Raw genomic sequence first — 21,712 nt, forward strand, 5'->3', positions numbered from 1 at the left:
ACAGCTACCGTCAGAAATAGCACCAAAGCAGCCAGAGTAATTACAGACACCAACGTCAAATACCTAAATACTCATCATAAAACATTTCTGAAAAATCGATGGTGTACAGCAAATTAAAGACAAACATCTTGTGTATCCAGCCAATATTTCCGATTTTTTAAGTGTTTTACAGCGAAAACACAATATAGCATTATATTAGCTTTCTACAATAGCCTACCACACTACCGCATTCATTCATCAAGGGACGTTAGCGATAGCAATAGGCACGTTAGCGATAGCGAATAAACCAGCAAAAGATATTAATTTTCACTAACCTTCATAAACCTTCATCAGATGACAGTCCTATAACATCAGGTTATACATAGACTTATGTTTTGTTCGAAAATGTGCATATTTAGAGCTGAAATCAGTGGTTATACATTGTGCTAACGTAGCATCTTTTTCCCAGAATGTGCGGATATTTTTATGACACTCAACTATTCTGACCAAATAACTATTCATAAACGTTACTAGAAAATACATGTTGTATAGGAAATGATAGATACACTAGTTCTTAATGCAATCGCCGTGTTAGAATTCTAAAAATAACTTCATTACGACATCGAGCTTAGTTATAGGGAGAGAGTGCCCAAAATCTAGGCGCAAACTACTATTTCACATGTTCGACAGATATATGAAATAGCATCATAAAATGGGTCCTACCTTTGATGATCTTCCATCAGAATGTTGTACAAGGGGTCCTTTGTCCAGAACAATCGTTGTTTGGTTTTAGAATGTCCTCTTCTCCAGTCAATTAGCACGGAAAGCTAGCAAAGTAGCGCGAAGCTCTCCTTCCTGAACAAAGGCACACAACGCAACACGCCTAACGTCCCGAATAAATTTCAATAATCTAATAAAACTATATTGAAAAAACATACTTTACGATGATAATGTCACATTTATCAAATAAAATCAAAGCCGGAGATATTAGTCGTCTATAACGACAGCTTTTCAGAAGGCAATACCAGGTCCCTTCTCGCACGCTCCAGAAAACAGGAAACTGACACGTCATGCCAAGAGCTTTTATTCGACCCCAGATCAAGTTATACACTCCATTTCTTCTCTCACTGCCTGTCGACATCTAGTGGAAGACGTATGAAGTGCATGTATACTAATAAATATCAAGGACATTTATAGGCAGGCCCTAGAACAGAGCATCGATTTCAGATTTTCCACTTCCTGTCAGGAAGTTTGCTGCAAAATGAGTTCTGTTTTACTCACAGATATAATTCAAACGGTTTTAGAAACTAGAGAGTGTTTTCTATCCAATAGTAATAATAATAATATGCATATTGTACGAGCAAGAATTGAGTACGAGGCCGTTTAAATTGGGCACGATTTTCCCCCAAAGTGAAAACAGCGCCCTCTGTCCTCAACAGGTTTTAATCAGATCACTGTGAGGTATAGCTACATGCTACCACTCATAGGCACAGCGATAGAGTCAATGCACGGGGCGCGCTTCTATACTAAACTAGTTCTCAGGAGCACTTACAACCTGGTGCGTATCTGAGAGGGAGACGAGTGGAAGACGGCTTTTAGTACCAACTCAGGGCACTATGAGTACCTCGTCATGCAGTACGGGTTGATGAATGCGCCATCAGTCTTCCAAGCTTTTGTAGACGAGATTTTCAGGGACCTGCACAGGCAGAGTGTGGTGGTGTATATTGATGACATTTTGATATACTCTGCTACATGCGCCGAGCATGTGTCCCTGGTGCGCAGGGTGGTTGGTTGCCTGTTGGAGCATGACCTGTACGTCAAGGCTAAGAAGTGCTTGTTCTTTCAACAGTCTGTCTCCTTCCTAGGGTATGGCATTTCCACCTCAGGGGTAGAGATGGAGAGAGACCGCATTTCAGCCGTGCGTAATTGGCCGACTCCCACCACGGTAAAGGAGGTGCAGCGATTCTTAGGGTTTACCAACTACTACCGGAGGTTTATCCGGGGTTTTGGTCAGGTAGCGGCTCTCATTACCTCACTGCTGAAGTGGGGCCCGGTGCGCTTGCAGTGGTCAGCTGAGGCGGACAGGGCTTTTATTCACCTGAGGGCTCTGTTTACCTCGGCTCCCGTGTTGGCCCATCCGGATCCCTCTTTGGCGTTCATAGTGGAGGTGGACGCGTCCGAGGCTGGGATAGGAGCTGTGCTCTCTCAGCGCTCGGGTACGCCATCGGAAGCTCCGCCCCTGTGCCTTCTTCTCGAAGAAGCTCAGCCCGGCGGAGCGAAACTATGATGTGGGGGAGCGGGAGCTGTTGGCTGTCGTCAAGGCCTTGAAGGCGTGGAGACATTGGCTTCAGGGGGCTAGACACCCTTTTCTCATCTGGACTGACCACCGCAATATGGAGTACATCCGGGCGGCGAGGAGACTTACCCCTCGCCAGGCAAGGTGGGCCATGTTTTTCACCCGTTTTGAGTTTACCCTTTCTTACAGACCAGGCTCCCAGAACATTAAGGCAGACGCATTGACCCAGCTGTATGACACAGAGGAGCGGCCCATGGATCCCACTCCCATACTCCCCGCCTCTTGCCTGGTGGCGCCGGTAGTGTGGGAGCTGGACGCGGACATTGAGCAGGCGCCACGTGCAGAGCTCGCACCCCTCCAGTGTCCAGCTGGGCGTCTGTACTTTCCGTCTGCTGTCCGCGACCGGCTGATCTATTGGGCCCACAAGTCACCCTCCTCTGGTAATCCTGAGATCGGTCGGCCGGTGCGCTGTCTTAGTGGGAAGTACTGGTGGACCACTTTGGCTAAGGATGTGAGGGTTTATGTTTCCTCCTGCTCGGTGTGCGCCCAGTGCAAGGCTCCCAGGCACCTGCCCAGAGGTAAGTTACCGTGGTCGCACCTGTCGGTAGATTTCCTGACCGATCTTCCTCCTTCACAGGGTAACACCACGATCCTGGTCGTTGTGGATCGTTTTTCTAAGTCGTCTCCTTCCTTTGCCTGGTCTCCCTATGGCCCTACAGACTGCGGAGGCCCTGTTTACACACGTCTTCCGGCACTACAGGGTGCCTGAGGATATAGTGTCTGATCGGGGTCCCCATGGAACGTCTGGTGGTCTCGGTCAGCCTTACCTCAGGTTTTCACCCCGAGAGTAACGGGCAGGTGGAGAGAGTTAACCCGGATGTGGGTAGGTTTCTGAGGTCTTATTGCCGGGACCGGCCGGGGGAGTGGGCAGCGTTCAGGCCCTGGGCAGAGATGGCCCAGAACTCGCTCCGCCACTCCTTCACTAACATCTCTCCCTTCCAGTGTGTATTGGGGTATCAGCCGGTTCTGGCTTCTTGGCATCAGAATCAGACCGAGGCTCCTGTGGTGGATGACTGGTTCCGGCACGCGGAGGAAACATGAGACGCCGCCCATGTCCACCTTCAGCGCGCCGTGCTGCGCCAGAAAATTGGCGCAGACCGTCACGGCAGTGAGGCCCCGGTGTTAACCTCTTTCAGCTAGGGGGCACTATTTTTATGTTTGGAAAAATAATGTTCCCAAGGTAAACGGACTATTTCTCAGGCCCAGATGCTAGAATATGCATATAATTGACAGATTAGGATAGAAAACACTCCAAAGTTTCCAAAACTGTCAAAATATTGTCTGTGAGTATAACAGAACTGATTTTGCAGGCGAAAACCTGAGGAAATCCAACCCGGAAGTGCCTTTTATTTGGAAAAATCCCTGTTTCATTGCCTGCCCATCCTCCATTTAAAGGGGTATCATCCAGATTCCTTTTCCAATGGCTTCCTCAGGCTGTGACCAGGCTTTAGACATAGTTTCAAGCTTTTATTTTGAAAAATTAGCTACATTTATCAAAACGCGTCAGCTGTCCTTTGATTAGTTCATGCGCGCGATAGTTGTAGCTCAACATTTTCTTTCTCTGTAGTATTGAATATTTTACCGTCCGGTTGAAATATTATCGATTATGTATGTTAAAAACAACCTGAGTTTTGATTATAAAAAACGTTTGACATGTTTCTACAAACATTACGGATACTTTTTGGAATTTGTCTGCCCTCGTCTGCCCTTCAGGACCGGCACGAGCCTGTGGTTTTCTGAACATAACGCGCAAACCAAATGGAGGTTTTTGGTTATAAAAATAATCTTTATCGAACAAAAATAACATTTATTGTGTAACTGGGAGTCTCGTGAGTGCAAACATCCGAAGATCATCAAAGGTAAGCGATTAATTTAATTGCTTTTCTGACTTTCGTGACAAGCTAATTTGCGGCTAGCTGTTCGTAATGTTTTGTCTAGTGATTGATAAACTCAAAAACACTTGGATTGCTTTCGCTGTAAAGCATATTTTCAAAATCTGACACGATAGGTGGATTAACAACAACCTAAGCTGTGTTTTGGTATCACTTGTGATTTCATGATTATAAATATTTTTAGTCTTTTTTTTAATTTGGCGCTCGTTGTTTACGAAAATGATCCCGCTAAAGGGATCCTTGCGTCAAGAAGTTAAAGTACTGAGGAGAGTGAACGAGGTTTGTTACCGGTTACAGCTTCCCAACGATTACCGCATTAACCCCTCGTTCCATATGTCTCTCCTCAGGCCGGTGGTGGCTGGCCCGCTCCAGGAGTCTGAGGTGCGGGAGGTTCCTCCTCCCCCTCTGGACATCGAGGGGGCCCCGGCATACTCCGTTCGTTCCATACTGGATTTGAGACGTTGGGCCTTCAGTATCTCGTGGACTGGGAGGGGTATGGTCTGGAGGAGAGATCCTGGGTTCCGGTGGAGGACGTGGTGGATCCTTCTATGCTGCTAAAGTTCCACCATCTCCATCCGGATCGCCCTGCGCCTCGCCCATCAGGTCATCCCCGAGGTCGGTGTCGCGCGTCAGGGGTGGGGTACTGTCACAACTCTGCCGAAGTTGGTCCCTCTCCTTGTTCGGGCGGTGTTCGGCGGTCGACGTCACCGACCTTCTAGCCATCGCTGATCCATTTTTCATTTTCCATTGGTTTTGTCTTGTCTTCCATCACACCTGGTTTCAATGCCATCAATTACATGTTGTATATTTAACTCTCTGTTTCCCCTCATGTCTTTGTCAGTGATTGTTTATTGCATGTTTTGTGCAAGTCATGTTCTGGTGTACGACGGGTTTTGTACCCTTAATGTTATTTTTGTATATACTGGTTTTCAGAGTTTTTTAGCATTTATTAAACTGCTCCTTTTATACAAAGTTCACTCTCCTGCGCCTGACTTCCCTGCCAACAGCACGCACCCATTACACATACACTCAATAAATATTTGGTAGCATTGCCTTTAAATGTTTTAAATTGGGTCAAACGTTTCAGGTAGCCTTTCACAAGCTTCCCACAATAAGTTGGGTGAATTTCGACCCATTCCTCCTGACAGTGTAACTGCTGGTGTAACTACGTCAGGTTTGTAGGCCTCCTTGCTCACACACGCTTTTTCAGTGCTGCCCCAAAATGTTCTATAGGATTGAGGTCAGGGCCTTGTGATGGCCACTCCAATACCTTGACTTTGTTGTCCTTAAGCCATTTTGCCACAACTTTGGAAGTATGCTTGGGGTCATTGTTCATTTGGAAGACCCATTTGCGACCAAGCTTTAACCTCTCGGGGATATGTGAAACGGTAGCGTCCCACCTGGCCAACATCCAGTGAAAATGCAGAGCGCCAAATTCAAATAAATTACTATAAAAATTAAACTTTCATGAAATCACACAATCAATATACCAAATGAAAGCTACTCTTGTTGTGAATCCAGCCAACGTGTCAGATTTAAAAAATGCTTTACGGCGAAAGCAAACAATGCTATTATCTGAGGATAGCACCCCAGCTAACAATCGCAGACCATCATATTTAAACCCTCCCGGCGCGACACAAAACAGAGAAATAAAGATATAATTCATGCCTTACCTTTGACGAGCTTCTTCTGTTGGCACTCCAATATGTCCCATAAACAGCACAAATGGTCCTTTTGTTCGATTAATTCCGTCGATATATATCCAAAATGTCAATTTATTTGGCGCGTTCAAACTACTTTTGTAATACAACTTTAGGTATTTTTTTACGTAAATAATCGATCAAATTGAAGACGGGATGATCTGTGTTCAATACCGGAAGAAAACAATGTGTAGCATGCTTTCTGGTCACGGGCCTCTAACAAACTGTCACGCCCTGACTGTAGAGATCCTTTTAATGTCTCTATTTTGGTTGGTCAGGGCGTGAGTTTGGGTGGCCATTCTATGTCTGGTGTTCTATGTTGTCCTTGTGTTGTATTTCTGTGTGTTTGGCCTGGTATGGTTCTCAATCAGAGGCAGCTGTCTATCGTTGTCTCTGATTGAGAATCATACTTAGGTAGCCTGTTCCCACCTGTGTTTGTGGGTGGTTGTTTCCTGTTTAGTGTTTGTTTCACCTTTCAGGACTGTTCGTTTGTCGTGTTTGTTGTTTTGTCTAGTGTTTCATATTTTAATTAAATAGTATGAACACTTACCACGCTGCACCTTGGTCCTCTTCTTATCCTCCAGACGACAAGCGTTACACAAACAGTACACTTCACTGGAGCCTCATTCTGAACATGGCTACTTCTTCATTTCTCAAAGGAAAAACCTCAACCAATTTCTAAAGACTGTTGACATCCAGTGGAAGCGATAGGAACTGCAGGAAGGTCCCTTAGAAATCTGGATTCCCAATGAAATCGCATTGAAAAGAGAGTGATCTCAAAAAGAGGTTTGTCCTCAGGGTTTTGCCTGCCAAATAAGTTATGTTATAGTCACAGACATGATTCAAACAGTTTTCGAAACTTCAGAGTGTTTTTATCCAATAATAATAATAATAATATGCATATATTGGCATCTGGGACTGAGTAGGAGGCAGTTTACTCTGGGCACGCTTTTCATCCAAACGTGAAAATGCTGCCCCCTATCCTAGAGAAGTTAACTTCCTGATTGATGCCTTGAGATGTTGCTTCAGTATATGCACAAAATTTTGCCTCCTCATGAAGCCATCTATTTTGTGAAGTGCACCAGTCCCTCCTGCAGCAAAGCACCCCCACAACATTATGCTGCCACCTCCGTGCTTCACAGTTGGGATGGTGTTCTTTGGCTTGCAATCCTCCCCCTTTTCCCTCCAAACATAACAATGGTAATTATGGCTAAACAGTTATATTTTTGTTTCATCACACCAGAGGACATTTCTCCAAAAAGCATGATCTTTGTCCCCATATGCAGTTGCAAACAGTAGTGTGGCTTTTTTATGGTGGTTTTGGAGCATTGGCTTCTTCCTTGCTGAGTGGCCTTTCAGGTTATGTCGATATAGAACATCAATTCTTCTACGTACACTTTCACACAGTTTTTGAAGGACCTCGGCAGGTAGGTTGGCCCAAACATCTTGGAGATGTGACCACAGTTTTTCTGTGGATTTAGGCAGCCTCTGTTGCTTCTCTCTCTTCATATAACCCCAGACAGACTCGATGATGTTGAGATTAGGGCTCTGTGGGGGCTAAACCATCACTTCCAGGACTTAATGACTTTCGTTGTATGTTTGTTGTATGTTCGTTGTACGTTGTATGTTCGTTGTCAGGCTGCAGAAAACATTTGGGGCCAATCAGATGCCTCCCTAATGGTACAGCATGATGGATAAGTATCTGCCTGTACTTCTCAGCATTGAGGAGAACATAAATTCTGACCAAATCCCCAACTCCATTTGCAAAATGCAGCCCCAAACTTTCAAGGAACCTCCACCTTACTTCACTGTTGCCTGCAGACACTAATTTGTGTACTGCTCTCCAGCCCTTCGGCGAACAAACTGCCTTCTGCTACAGCCAAATATTTCAAATTTTGACTCATCAGTCCAGAGCACCTGTTGCCATTTTTCTGCACCCCAGTTCCTGTGTTTTCGTGCATAGTTGAGTCGCTTGGACTTGTTACAATGTCGGAGTTATGGCTTTTTTGCCACAAGTCTTCCATGAAGGCCACTTCTGACCAGACTTCTCCAGACAGTAGATGGGTGTACCAGGGTCCCACTGATTTCTGCCAATTCTGAGCTGATGGCACTGCTGGACATCTTCCAATTGCGAAGGGAAGTAAGCATGATGCATGATCTGCTGCAGTAAGTTTCCTTGGCCGACCACTGCGTCTACAGTACTCAATGTTGCCGTTTCTTTGTGCTTCATCAACAGAGCTTGGACAGTACATCTGGAAACCCCTGTCTGACTTGAAACTTCTGCCTGGAATAGAACTTTCTGATGCAGTTTAAAACTTCTTGTCAATAGGTGGGCGCTATTTTCACTTTGGAAAAAATCGTGCCCAATTTAAACGGCCTCGTACTCTATTCTAGATCATACAATATGCATATTATTATTACTATTGGACAGAAAACACTCTCACGTTTCTAAAACTGTTTGAATTATATCTGTGAGTAAAACAGAAGTCATTTTGCAGCAAACTTCCAGACAGGAAGTGAAAAATCTGAAAACGAGGCTCTGTTTCAGGGCCTGCCTATTCAATTGCCTTATATTTATCGATATGCATGCACTTCATACGCCTTCCACTAGATGTCAACAGGCAGTGGAAGGTGGAATGGGGTGTCTAGCTTGATCTGAGGTCGAACAAGAGCTTTTGGAGTGGCAGGTCAGGAATTTCCTTTCTCTCCCTAGGCGCGCGAAGCACCTCCATATTGTCTTCTGATAAGCGTTCGGTATACACGGCTAATATCTCCGGCTCTGATTTTATTTGATACATGTGATAATAACATCGTAAAGTATGTTTTTTCAACCGAGTTTTATCAGATTATTCAACGTTTATTGGGACTTTTGGAGTTTTCCGTTCTCTGCGTCGAGAGAAATTGGGAACGTCATCAACATTGGCTAGCATTTTGGCGTGAATTCGACAGGAGAAAAGGACATTCTAAAACCAAACAACGATTTATTCTGGACCTAGGACTCCTTGTACAAGATTCTGATGGAAGCTCAGCAAAAGTAAGAACAATTTATGATGTTATTTCGTATTTCTGTGGAAAATGTTTTTTCTTTTCTCCGCCGTTTTGGCGGGCGCTGTCTCGCAATAACGCAAGCTGTTTTTTATGGTAAAGTTTTTTTTTTTAAATTTAACACGGCGTTTGCATTAAGAACCAGTGTATCTTTCATTTGCCATACAACAAGTATTTTTATGTAAAGTTTATGATGAGTTCTTTGGTCAGATTAGGTGAGTGTCCAAAATAGCTCCGGACATTCTGGTGAATCGATGCTACATATTCACAATGTATAACCACGGTTTGCAGCTCTAAATATGCACATTTTTGAACAAAACATAAGTGTATTGTATAACCTGATGTTATAAGACTGTCATCTGATGAAGTTGGTTAAGGTTAGTGATTAATTTTATATCTTTTGCTGGTTTTTGCGAATGCTATCTATGCGGTGAATAAATGCGGTTGTGTGTTTGGCTATTGTGGTAAGCTAATATAATGCTATATTGTGTTTTCGCTGTAAAACACTTTTAAAAATCGGAAATCTTGGCTGGATTCACAAGATTTATCTTTCATTTGCTGTACACCATGTATTTTTCATAAATGTTTTATGATGAGTATTTAGGTATTTCACATTGCTCTCTGTAATTATTCCGGCTGCTTTGGTGATATTTTTGATGGTAGCTGCAATGTAAAACTATGATTTATACCTCAAATATGCACATTTTCGAACCAAACATACATTTATTATATAACATGTTATAAGACTGTCATATGATGAAGTTGTTTCTTGGTTAGTGACTAATTATATCTCTATTTGGTCGGTTTTGTGATAGCTACCTAGGCGGTAGAAACATGGTGAAAATATGCGGTTGAGTCTTTGGCTATTGTGGTTAGCTAATAGAAATACATATTGTGTTTTCGCTGTAAAACATTTTAAAAATCGGAAATGATGGCTGGATTCACAAGATGTTTATCTTTCATTTGCTGTATTGGACTTGTGATTTCATGAAAATTATATTATATGATATCCCTGTCCCGTTAGGCTAGGCTATGCTAGTCAGCTTTTTTGATGAGGAGGATCCCGGATCCGAGAGAGAGAAGTGGTAGAGGATAACTACCTTGTGTCTTATTTCTGTGCTCCCATTCTTCTGCTTTGGTCTATGAACACAAGACTGATGAATGCAATATGCCTAATGGGAGTGTTATTTCACCTGTCCTACAGTATTGTCTCATATCAATGCAGATTAATGGAAGGAAGTTCAGATTAATTCTCATAAGTACCCCTGTACTTATGAGCAGACACATCATTATTCCCTACCTCCTTTTGGGGATGCAGTTGCAGTGGCTATTAAGGTGAGTCCATTGAGGTGGATAATAGTGTGTGCAGGGGTGGATTAATGCAGGGGTTTACCGGGGCTGAAGCCCCTGGACCCAGGTCATGAGGGGCCCAAGAGGCAGCAAATAAATAAATATTATATATACATTAGAAATTGTATATGTAGTATATGTTTAGTGTTTATTTAACTAATCACAGAAGGACTCAGGAGCACACTGTTACGTTCGTTGACGGAAGGATCGGACCAAGGTGCAGCATGGCAGGCGTACATCTTTCTTTATTAGAAGACACAGAAGAAAACAACAAATACAAAACGAAAACGCACAGTTCTGTAGGGCTGGAAAGCAACAGTACAAAAACAAGATCCCACACTCTAAAGGTGGAAAAAAGGCTGCCTAAGTATGATCCCCAATCAGAGACAACGATAGACAGCTGCCTCTGATTGGGAACCATACCCGGCCAACAAAGAAATAGAAAAACTAGAATGCCCACCCAAATCACACCCAGACCTAACCAAATAGAGAAATAAACAAGCTCTCTCAGGTCAGGGCGTGACACACACTCACAATGAGTGTTGACAGCCCTCTTCTGATCTGCTAATCATCAGATGGGGGAGGAGAGGAGGTAGGGGGCCCAAATGCGTAACTAGGGGAACCTGCCTTGATTGGGTAACTAATTAATAAACAAATTGAAAAAAGCTGCATAATAAATACATGTGACTGGTCAATTGTAGTCAGGGGCTGGGCCCAAGCACGTAGGGTGCCCAAGGCGCCCAAAAAATACAAATATAATTATTTGTTTTGTATTATAATTATTTATCCAACCACAGGAGCCAATTCTCAATGTTCAAAATACACCAAAGAGCAAAATTTAGCCACAGAGGATAAATCTTTTCTAAAAAATAACTGTGGATTACGTTTTATCACAAGCACATACATGTAACTGCCACATGTAAGGAAACACCTACAGAGTGTGTTAAAAGGGCGTTAGGCCACCACGAGCTGCCATAACAGTTTCAATGCACCTTGGCATCGATTCTACAAGTGGACCTAAGCCATGCCAGGAAAATTCACCTTACACCATAACATATACTCTGTATCCCTCATTTACATTCCCTCATTTAAGTGTTTCCTTTATTTTGGCAGTTACCGGTCTGCCTACAGTCGGGATGGCCACAGTTTGGGAAGCATGTGCACCAAATATACAGCTTGTTGCATTGTGGGCATAGACATATAATCCATTGAATGGTTTTAGAACTTCTTACCCTGGCAATTTGACTGTCAAACTCATGGCTACACCAGCAATGGCTGCCAGTCTTGACCTGATGGGGAACACTAGGCCTATGATTTCTTAATCTGGCCCTGAGTGTGTGTAGTTGTAGGAATTGTTGCAGTTGTCAGTATCACTGTGGTGACCTTGTTCAGAGCCTGCAAAGTTAGTGGCTTACTCTTTAGACATGCAAACTTGATTACTAATTAAGTCTACAACTGTAATTATGTACGCTGAAAGTCGGGAAGCAAGTTCAGGGAGGGAATACATTTAATAAATAACAGAACAAGAAACACAAACAGCGCACCGACGTAGAACAAGAACAATGACGATTGGGGAAGAAACCAAAGGCAGTGACATATAAAGGGCAGGTAATCAAGGAGGTGATGGAGTCCAGGTGAATGTCATTATGCACCTACCGCTGGTGACAGGTGTGCGCCCTAACGAGCAGCCTGGTGACCTAGAGGTCGGGAGAGGAAGCACACGTGACACAACTTAATTCACATTACCTAAACTCAGCAGGACCATGTTGTGTTTGTGTTGTGTTAGTGCTGCATAAATATAAAAACATACACAAAAATGAACCTAAGATTAGATTAACCTTCTTGAGAATGTTTACTCAAGACTGTCCTTAAATAACATTCTTCTCTCCCTGTTAGTTTTACCTGCTCTTAGCATACTGTGTATTGAGCAGGTAAATAACCTCGTACAACCATCCGGAAGGCTTGTGAGGTTACATTCTGTTTCGGTGCACAGCGGTAATCAGTCTGGTAATTGCGAGGCTAAGAGATAGAACCCTGGCAGTAAAAATGGTAGGTCAATGTAATGTTACTGAAATTACAAATTGCATGAGTACTTACTTAGTCATCTTTGTCCTGGGAGGGATATAAGGCTGCAACAATCTTCTGCCACTGGAGTCTGTCTTAGGCCACAGTTTGCACCCTGTCCCATGAGAGACCCATCTCTTCCAGCTCAGCTACCACTGTCCGTTGCCATGTTGTTTTTGGCCTGCCTTGCTTGCACTTTCCAATTGGTTTCCATCTGAGGGCAACTTTGGGGATCCTTTCTGGCAGCATCCTCAGCACATGGCCAAGCCAGCTTAACCTGCGTATTTTAATTTCCTGGGACATTTTGGGCTAAGCAGTTTATCTATGGCCAGCCTCCTCTAATCGGTTTTCTTCCATGTATCATGTGTTAACCTCTTCTTACCCTTCTTTCTAAAGCCAATAGTTTTCTTTGGTGTTTCTGTGTATGTATTCTTGATGTTACTCCAAGTGGTTTCAACTGTGCCCTGGTCTTCTTCCTCTGCATTGGCTAATGGACTGAAGCAATTTCCTAGCTCAAAGCTTTCTTTATGTCAGGATATGTGAGCTTATTGATGTCAAAGACTTTCTGCCCTTGTTGTATGGTGTGTGTGGATCGCAGCGTCAGCCTCACCTGGGCTATTAGCAGGTAGTGGTCTCTGTTGCCCCACAGTGGACCGTGACATACACAGATACCTTTGCCATTTCTTGTTGATAATGATTTGGTTGATGGTTTGACCATCTGGGGATCTCCATGTTATCTTATGTATGTGTTTGTGAGGGAAGAGTGGGCCACCAATCACACAGCTGTTACTGAGGCAGAAGTCAACAAGCCTTTCACCGTTATTGATGGTACCACAGCCGTGTTACCACATAGCCTGTTCACAGTCTGTGTTATCGGCTCCGACCTTGGCATTCAAATGTCCCGTTATCATGATCACATCATGTTGTGGGACCTTGGATACTGCTTGTTGTAGCTGCTCCTACCAGTCATGCTTGTCCACCTCCTCTGCCTCGTTGGTGGGGTCATAGCATTGCAGGTTGGTGAACTTGCAGTTCATGGAGTCAAATCCTGCTTATTGATGGGTTCCCATTCCAAGAGTGATTTGGCAGTTGTTCTACTGATAATGAGGGCTACAACACTAGAATCATCCTTTCCTGAATAGTGTATTGTTGAGCCATCGCTTGTCACCTTGGGTCCAGAACCAGTCCACTTGCTTTCTCTTTAACACAGGATGTCCATGTTGTACCTGTCCATATCTCTGTAAACTTGAGCTGAGTTTGAAGGTTCAAACATGGTGGGGACTGTAGTTTGGTCCCTAGAAAGCTCCTGAATTCCTGGGTAGGGCTTTCATCTGAAGCTGTCAGTGCATATGGGTTGGCTGAAGTTTCCTGGTGAGTCCCTTGTTGTAGTTTTCAAAGTAGTTGCAGTTTCTGTAACAATGTGTGTTTATACGGTGTGGGTTGGCAGCCCCACACCCAACCCCCAACCAGGAGGGCCAGGTGCTGTGTTTAGTCTGGCCTCTCACCTGGAACCTGCCAGGCATGGTTGAACCTGGCTGAGGCCAAAACCCTACCGGTATAGCTTTCAGGATCACTGAAACACTCAATCTTCCCCAAGAACGGCAAGGAAACGGCACTCAGGGAAGAGCTTTTACATGTAATTACCTTTTACTGTGTAATGGTTTGGCACAGGCATCTGTAGGTCTTTGTTGGTCAGGTGTGGTATTTCATTATCCTGGGGCCAACTGAAACCAATGTGGAACCAATGTGGAACCAAAGGAATTCCCCAGTCTGCTCCCAGTCTCTTTATGTTGCATCTCTTGATAATGTCATTCACTTTTCTCAATTTCTTAGGTGCAGCAGGAATGCAATGAGGAGATGATTTATGAAAACTGTCTAGCTACAGATGCTGCACAACACTGTCAACATGGACCCACAACACTGAGAGAAAATGAGTCAGATTAAACAGGAGGAGAACAGAGAGCGTGACTGAGGGGTGGAGGTGAATGTAGGGGTGAGGGGTGAGAAAATGTGTAGCATTTCTATTTCAGACATTGACCACCTGATAACAGCACTGAGGTGATGGAAATAATGTATATGGACGTAATTTGTACCAGAGCATGAGAGACAGATACGTCTCTGTACTATATAGTCAAAAGGTGGTGCTCAGGGGTTTAGGACTGGTAAGACTGTTGTGTGCTAGGATTTGCATAGAAGATGGAAAGCTAAGGCTTGTTTACAGAAAAACAACGAGCCCATGGGATTTTATCTATGGATCAAATGCAATGTATCTCAGGAAGTCACACGTTGTTTCTAGATAGCAGTGTCCTCCCTGCTTTATTTTTCTATTCAGAAGAACATTCAAATAATGTATCCACCCAGTTAATATATGTCCAGGCCCTGAAATAGACATAAAGCAATAAGAAGGCCTGGTAGTTGGGTGTAAGGATCTAGATCTACATTATAACAGCAACAACAGAAAAATGAAAATCATGTCCATTATGAATAACAACATGAGTGAAGAATAACTACAGTAATGTGTACACATATAGAGAAACATGCTCACTGCAGAATGAAAACTTAAGGCCACTGGTCACACCATGATGGGAGAAAGACAAAGTAGTATAGAGAGGCCTGGGAAAGAGTTGGTGCAGGTGTCAAACTGTTAAACAAACGTTATTTGTGAATACATGTGCGAATAGAAAGTCATAAAACTTCCTGCACTTGGTAAATAAAAACATAAATTGTTGTCGTTATTTACATTAATCACAGCAGTACAGCTGCTCTTGCATTGTCTCTCCTTTTGTACTAACAAAGTAGTGAGCAGAGGCACACAGTTGATTGTCTCACAGCAATAAAGCCATGTGAGGTTGAGGCACTGCCATAATCTACTGTGCCGTTTCCATAGGGATCATGTCACGGGCCTTTCCATCACAGCCACTACTCCATATTAGAATGCATGGGGTCAATTCTCTGAATAACAGCATATTAATCAAGTTAGGAACCTGACTGGAGGATTAGCATTCAGTACAATATGGTGTAGAGGGCGGAGGCTTAGCTACTAGCATTCGGTTCTGAATCTGGTATAGATGGCAGATGCTTAGCTACTAGCATTCAGTTCAGAATCTGGTCTAGAGGACGGAGGCTTATCTACTAGCATTCAGTTCAGAATCTGGTTTAGAGGGCAGAGGCTTGGCTACTAGCATTCAGTTCTGAATCTGGTGTTGAGGGCGAAGGCTTGGCTACTAGCATTCAGGTCTGAATCTGGTGTAGATGGCGGAGGCTTAGCTACTAGCATTCAGTTCTGAATCTGGTGTTGAGTGCGGAGGCTTGTAAACAGTGACTTGTTTGAGAGAAAGAAGACAGCTTCAATGTGTGTTCTCTGATATCTCTTTCTTGTGATAGAGAACTAGCAAAATAACTATCACCCGTCTGTCACTAGTTACATATCCCAGAGGGAAACCTCCCCCATCTCTGGGGAACAGAGTCATGTGAGGAAGTCACATGTTTTTGCTGTGTCTGCACTGTACTGTTGAATTCTATGTGGTTTTTATTGTATTTACTGCTGTATTATTTAATATTTTTCTTGAACAGGTCTCCCTTTTCTGGTCTCAATTGGACTTCCTGTTAAATAAAGGTTGAATTAAAATATGATAAAAATAGCAATTCTTTACATTCTGCACACCACACTGCTTTGCTTTATCTTGGCCAGGTCGCAGTTGTAAATGAGAACTTGTTCTCAACTGGCCTACCTGGTTAAATAAAGGTGAAATATTATTATTTATTTATTTTTTAAACTGGTGATTGGCCATGATTGAACTCCTGGGATATAGTCCCCCAAAAAGTATAATATGAACTTGAACCAAATCAATATATGATCATGCCAATTCATTTTTTTCATAAAGCTAAATTCTGTTCATAATATTACAGTAGTTGACCTTACAAAGGAAACTGTCCGTATTTGCACCGATACCATATGAGTGCAGCAGCAACAGACATAGAATGACAATGAGTAGAACCCAACAGGCAGCAGAGGTCTCTGTGAGGAGAGTGGGGATACAGTTAACACCTCTTGGTGCACGGATCCCTTTAGCGGGATCATTTTCGTAAACAACCACTGAATTGCAGAGCGCCAAATTCAAAACAAATTATTAAAAATATTTATTTTCATGAAATCACAAGTGAAATATAACAAAACACAGTTTAGCTTGTTGTTAATCCACCTATCGTGTCAGATTTTGAAAATATGCTTTACAGCGAAAGCAATCCAAGCATTTGTGAGTTTATCGATCACTAGACTACACATTACGAACAGCTAGCACCAATGTAGATTGGTCACGAAAGTCAGAAAAGCAATAAAATTAATCGCTTACCTTTGATGATCTTCGAATGTTTGCACTCACGAGACTCCCAGTTACACAATAAATGTTCCTTTTGTTCGATAAAGATGATTTTTATATCCAAAAACCTCCATTTGGTTGGTGCGTTATGTTCAGAAATCAACAGGCTCGAGCGGTCATGAAGGGCAGACGAAAATTCCAAATAGTATCCATAAAGTTCGTAGAAACATGTCAAACGTTTTTTATAATCAATCTTCAGGTTGTTTTTAACATAAATAATCGATAATATTTCAACCGGACGGTGAACTATTCAATAAAAGAGATAAAGAAAATGTTGAGCTACAACTTTCGCGCGCATTAACTAATCGAAGGACATTCAGCTATCCACTGACGCGTTTTGATAAATCTTGCTCATTTTTCAGAATAAAAGCTTGAAACTATGTCTAAAGACTGTTCACACCCTGAGGAAGCCATAGGAAAATGAATCTGGTTGATATACCTTTAAATGAAGGAAAGGCAAGCAATGGAACAGGGATTCTTCAAAATAAAAGGTACTCCCGGGTTGGATTTCCTCAGGTTTTCTTCTGCAAAATCAGTTCTGTTAAACTCACAGACAATATTTTGACAGTTTTGGAAACCTTAGAGTGTTTTCTATCGTAATCTGTCAATTATATGCATATTCTAGCATCTGGGCCTGAGAAATAGGCAGCTTACATTGGGAACGTTATTTTTTCCAAACATAAAAATTCTGCCCCCAAGCTTCAAGAGGTTTTAATATAAGAAACAGTCTGTATTTACAATGACATGTAATCATGTTGCCCAAGCAACCATCATGGCTTTGATGCAAATACTTTCCTGCAGAAAGCAAAGAGATAGTAGTAGGTAATAAGAAGTGTACCTATGAAGTAAGAGAAGATTGTCATGATACAATCTTAGTTAGTGGTTATACCGTCCTGTACAGTGGGGAATTAGGCCATAAGTCTAATACTAACACATGCAGTGAAAGATAAGTGAGCATCTGGCTCAACTTTGTGATCCATGCTACATCACATTTCTCATAACCTCATATACAATGCTGCTTGAAAGTATGTGAACCCTACAGGGCTGGTCATTATTTTGCTATAAAATATTAAAATAAATATATAAAATCCTTTTTTAAGCTCCAATTTGTTAGAAAGACATTCCAAGTAAATGACAGAAACAAAAATATGATATGTTCATTGTTTATTTAACAGAAACTCATACTTGATGTGTGCAAAAATATGTGAACCTCTTCAGTCAACAGCTTGTGGCACCTCCATAATAAGCGATAACTTGGAGTAAATGTCTCCTATAGCCAGTAATCAGTCTATGACATCTGTTTTGAGGGAGATTTGCCCACTCCTCCTTACAGAATTCAGCCAATTGAGTGAGGTTTGAGGGTTGTCTGGCATGAACTGCCCGATTCAGGTCCTGCCACAGCATCTCGATTGGATTTAGGTCAGAACTTTGACTTGGCCAATCCAAAACACAAATCTTCTTTCTCCTGAGCTATTCTTTGGTAGATTTGCTTGAATGCTTTGGGTTGATGTCTTCTTGGAAGACCCATTTTCATCCCAGCTTAGCTTCTTGACTGATGGCCTTACGTTCTGTTCCAGAATCTCCTGGTATACCTCAGATTTCATGGTTCCCTTAACCTCTCTAGGATAGGTGGGACGGTAGCTTGGCCAAAATCCAGAAAAAATGTAGCGCGCCAAATTCAGATATATTTCTATAAAAATCAATCTTTCATGAAATCACACATGAAAGACACCAAATTAAAGCTACACATATTGTGAATCCAGCCAACATGTCTGATTTCAAAAAGGATTTACAGGGAAAGCACACCAAACAATTATGTTAGCTCAGTACATAGCCACAGAAAACCACAGCCATTTTCCCAGCAAAAGATAGTAGTCACAAAAAGCAGAAATAGAGATAAAATGAATCACTAACCTTTGATGATCTTCATCAGATGACACTCATAGGACATCATGTTACACAATACATTTATGTTTTGTTCGATAATGTGCATATTTATATCAACAAATCTCGGTTTACATTGGCGCCATATTCAGAAATGCCTCCAAAATATCCAGAGAAATTGCAGAGAACCACGTCAAATAACAGAAATACTCATCATAAACTTTGATGAAAGATACATATTTTACATAGAATTAAAGATACACTTGTTCTTAATGCAACCGCTGTGTCAGATTTCAAAAAAACTTTATGTAAAAAGCACACCATGCAATAATCTGAGACGGCACTCAGATTTAACAACATTTCTCCGCCATGTTGGAGTCAACAGAAATACGAAATTACATCATAAATATTCCCTTACCTTTGATCTTCATCAGAATGCACTCCCAGGAATCCTAGTTCCACAATAAATCGTTGTTTTGTTCGATAATGTCCATTACTTATGTCCAAGTAGCTACTTTTGCTAGCATGTGTAGTACACGTGTCCAAACCCTCGCGCAGATGCAGGCAAACGTCGGACGAAAACTTAAAAAAGTTATATTACAAGTTGAATAAACTGGTCAAACTAAGTAGAGAATCAATCTTCAGGATGTTGTTATCATATATATCCAATAACGTTCCAACCGGAGCATTCCTTCGTGTCTGTAGAAGTTATGGAACGCAAGGCGATATCATGAGGAATGTGCGTGACCAGGAACTGGCATTCTGCCAGACCACTGACTCATTCCCCTCTCATCCGGCCCCACAACACAGTATAAACTTCATTCGACGTTCTACCGACTGTTGACATCTAGTGGAAGGCGTAGGAAGTGCAAACAGATCCATATCTTACAGAGAATTGAATAGGCGATGAGTTGAACATTGACGAGTCTCAGAATTCTCACTTCCTGTTTGGATTTTTTTCTCAGGTTTTTGCCTTCCATATGAGTTCTGTTCTACTCACAGACATCATTCAAACAGTTTTAGAAACTTCAGAGTGTTTTATATACAATAGTAATACTAATATGCATATATTAGCATCTGGGACAGAGTAGGAGGCAGTTCACTATGGGCACGCAATTCATCCAAAAGTGAAAATGCTGCCCCCTATATCAAAGAAGTTAACTTCTTGCAACTATAGGGGGTGCTGTTTCGCATTAGCATAATTTGCTCTACACATTAAACGGCTTCCTACTCAATTCTTGCTCGTACAATATGCATATTATTATAATTATTGGATAGAAAACACTCTCTAGTTTCTATAGCCGTTGGAATTTTGTCGCTGAGTGAAACAGAACTCAATCTACAGCACTTTTCATTATAGGGAGTCAGATTTCAAACATCTTGGCCACTGATCTGGAGTCAGTTTAAAGGTCCGTGTAAATGCTATGGAGAAACAGACACTTCTTACGTCTTCCCCTGGATGTCAGTGCGTGATGACGCTTTGAATGGAGTCGATTGCGCAATCAGGGGCTGTATAAAACAGCAAATACCGGAAGTAGCTTCCCTTTGCTGCCTGCGCCTTGCGCGCGAAGGACATCGGACTCGCCTCCTTCCAAGCTTTAGTTTAGCCAGTAATATTTCTCTGGTCATGTTTTTACTCGTTAGAGGTGTTAAAAACATCATAAGGTAGTTAATTTAAACCGTTTTATAGCAATTTATATCCGTTTAGTGCGATTTTGAGGCATTTATTTCTGAGACACTTTGAACCGCTGGGCACGTTTCCAGTTCATGCCGAACGTTAGTGGGCATTTCCACATGGCAAGAGGACAGCTTTCGACCAAAAGACGATTAGACCCAAGAAAGGATTCTTTGCCCAAGATTCTGATGGAAGAACAGCTCACAGTAAGAACAATTTATGATGATAAATCGTGTTTCTGTCGAAAAATGTTAAACGCTTATGCCGCCATTTTGTTTTGTATAGCTTCGCTTGGCGCAACCTGTATTGAAAAGTAAGGATAATTAAAAAAATGTAAATCAGCGATTGCATTAAGAATTAATTTGTCTTTCGATTCCTGTCAACCCTGTATTTTTTAGTCAAGTATATGATTAGCTATTGATTAAACTAGATCACTCAAAGATGGCGACCGACATTTCCAGGCTTGTTTTGCTACTATTTTCATTGTATAACCACGGTTTTTTATGGCTAAATATGCACATTTTCGAACAAACTCTATATGTATGTTGTAATATGATGTTACAGGAGTGTCATCGGAAGAATTCTGAGAAGGTTAGTGAAAAAATTAATATATTTTGGCGATGATACGATATCGCTCTCTTTGGCTTGAATTCATGCTGGGGTAACGTTTGCATATGTGGTATGCTAATATAACGATTTATTGTGTTTTCGCCGTAAAACACTTAGAAAATCTGAAATGTTGTCTGAATTCACAAGATCTGTGTCTTTCCATTGCTATGTGCTGTGTATTTTTAAGAAATGTTTTATGATGAGTAAATTGGTAATACAAGTTGCTCTCTGTAGTAATTCTAGTCGCTTTGGTGAGATTTGTGATGGTGGCTGCAATGGCAAACTATGATTTATACCTGAAATATGCACATTTTTCTAACAAAACCTATCCTATACCATAAATATGTTATCAGACTGTCATCTGATGAGATTTTTTCTTGGTTAGTGGCTATCAATATCTTAGTTTAGCCGAATTGGTGATAGCTACTGGTGTTGAGAAAAAATGGTGGACAAAGAAAAATGGTGTCTTTTGCTAACGTGTTTAGCTAATAGATTTACATATTGTGTCTTCCCTGTAAAACATTTTAAAAATCTGAAATGGTGGCTTTATTCACAAGATCTGTATCTTTCATCTGGTGTCTTGGACTTGTGATTTAATGATATTTAGATGCTACTATTTAATTGTGACGCTATGCTAGCGATGCTAATCAGTGTGGGGGGGGGGGGTGGGGGGTGATCCCGGATCCGGGGTTGAGGCTCGTTAGAGGTTAAAGCATGTTTAGACATGGACTTCATCAAGCTAGTTTTATCAGTGACAGCACCAGTAGAGACAGAAAATG

The sequence above is a fragment of the Salvelinus namaycush genome, chromosome 13 (genome assembly GCF_016432855.1).
Source record: "Salvelinus namaycush isolate Seneca chromosome 13, SaNama_1.0, whole genome shotgun sequence".
Classification (NCBI taxonomy): domain Eukaryota; kingdom Metazoa; phylum Chordata; class Actinopteri; order Salmoniformes; family Salmonidae; genus Salvelinus; species Salvelinus namaycush.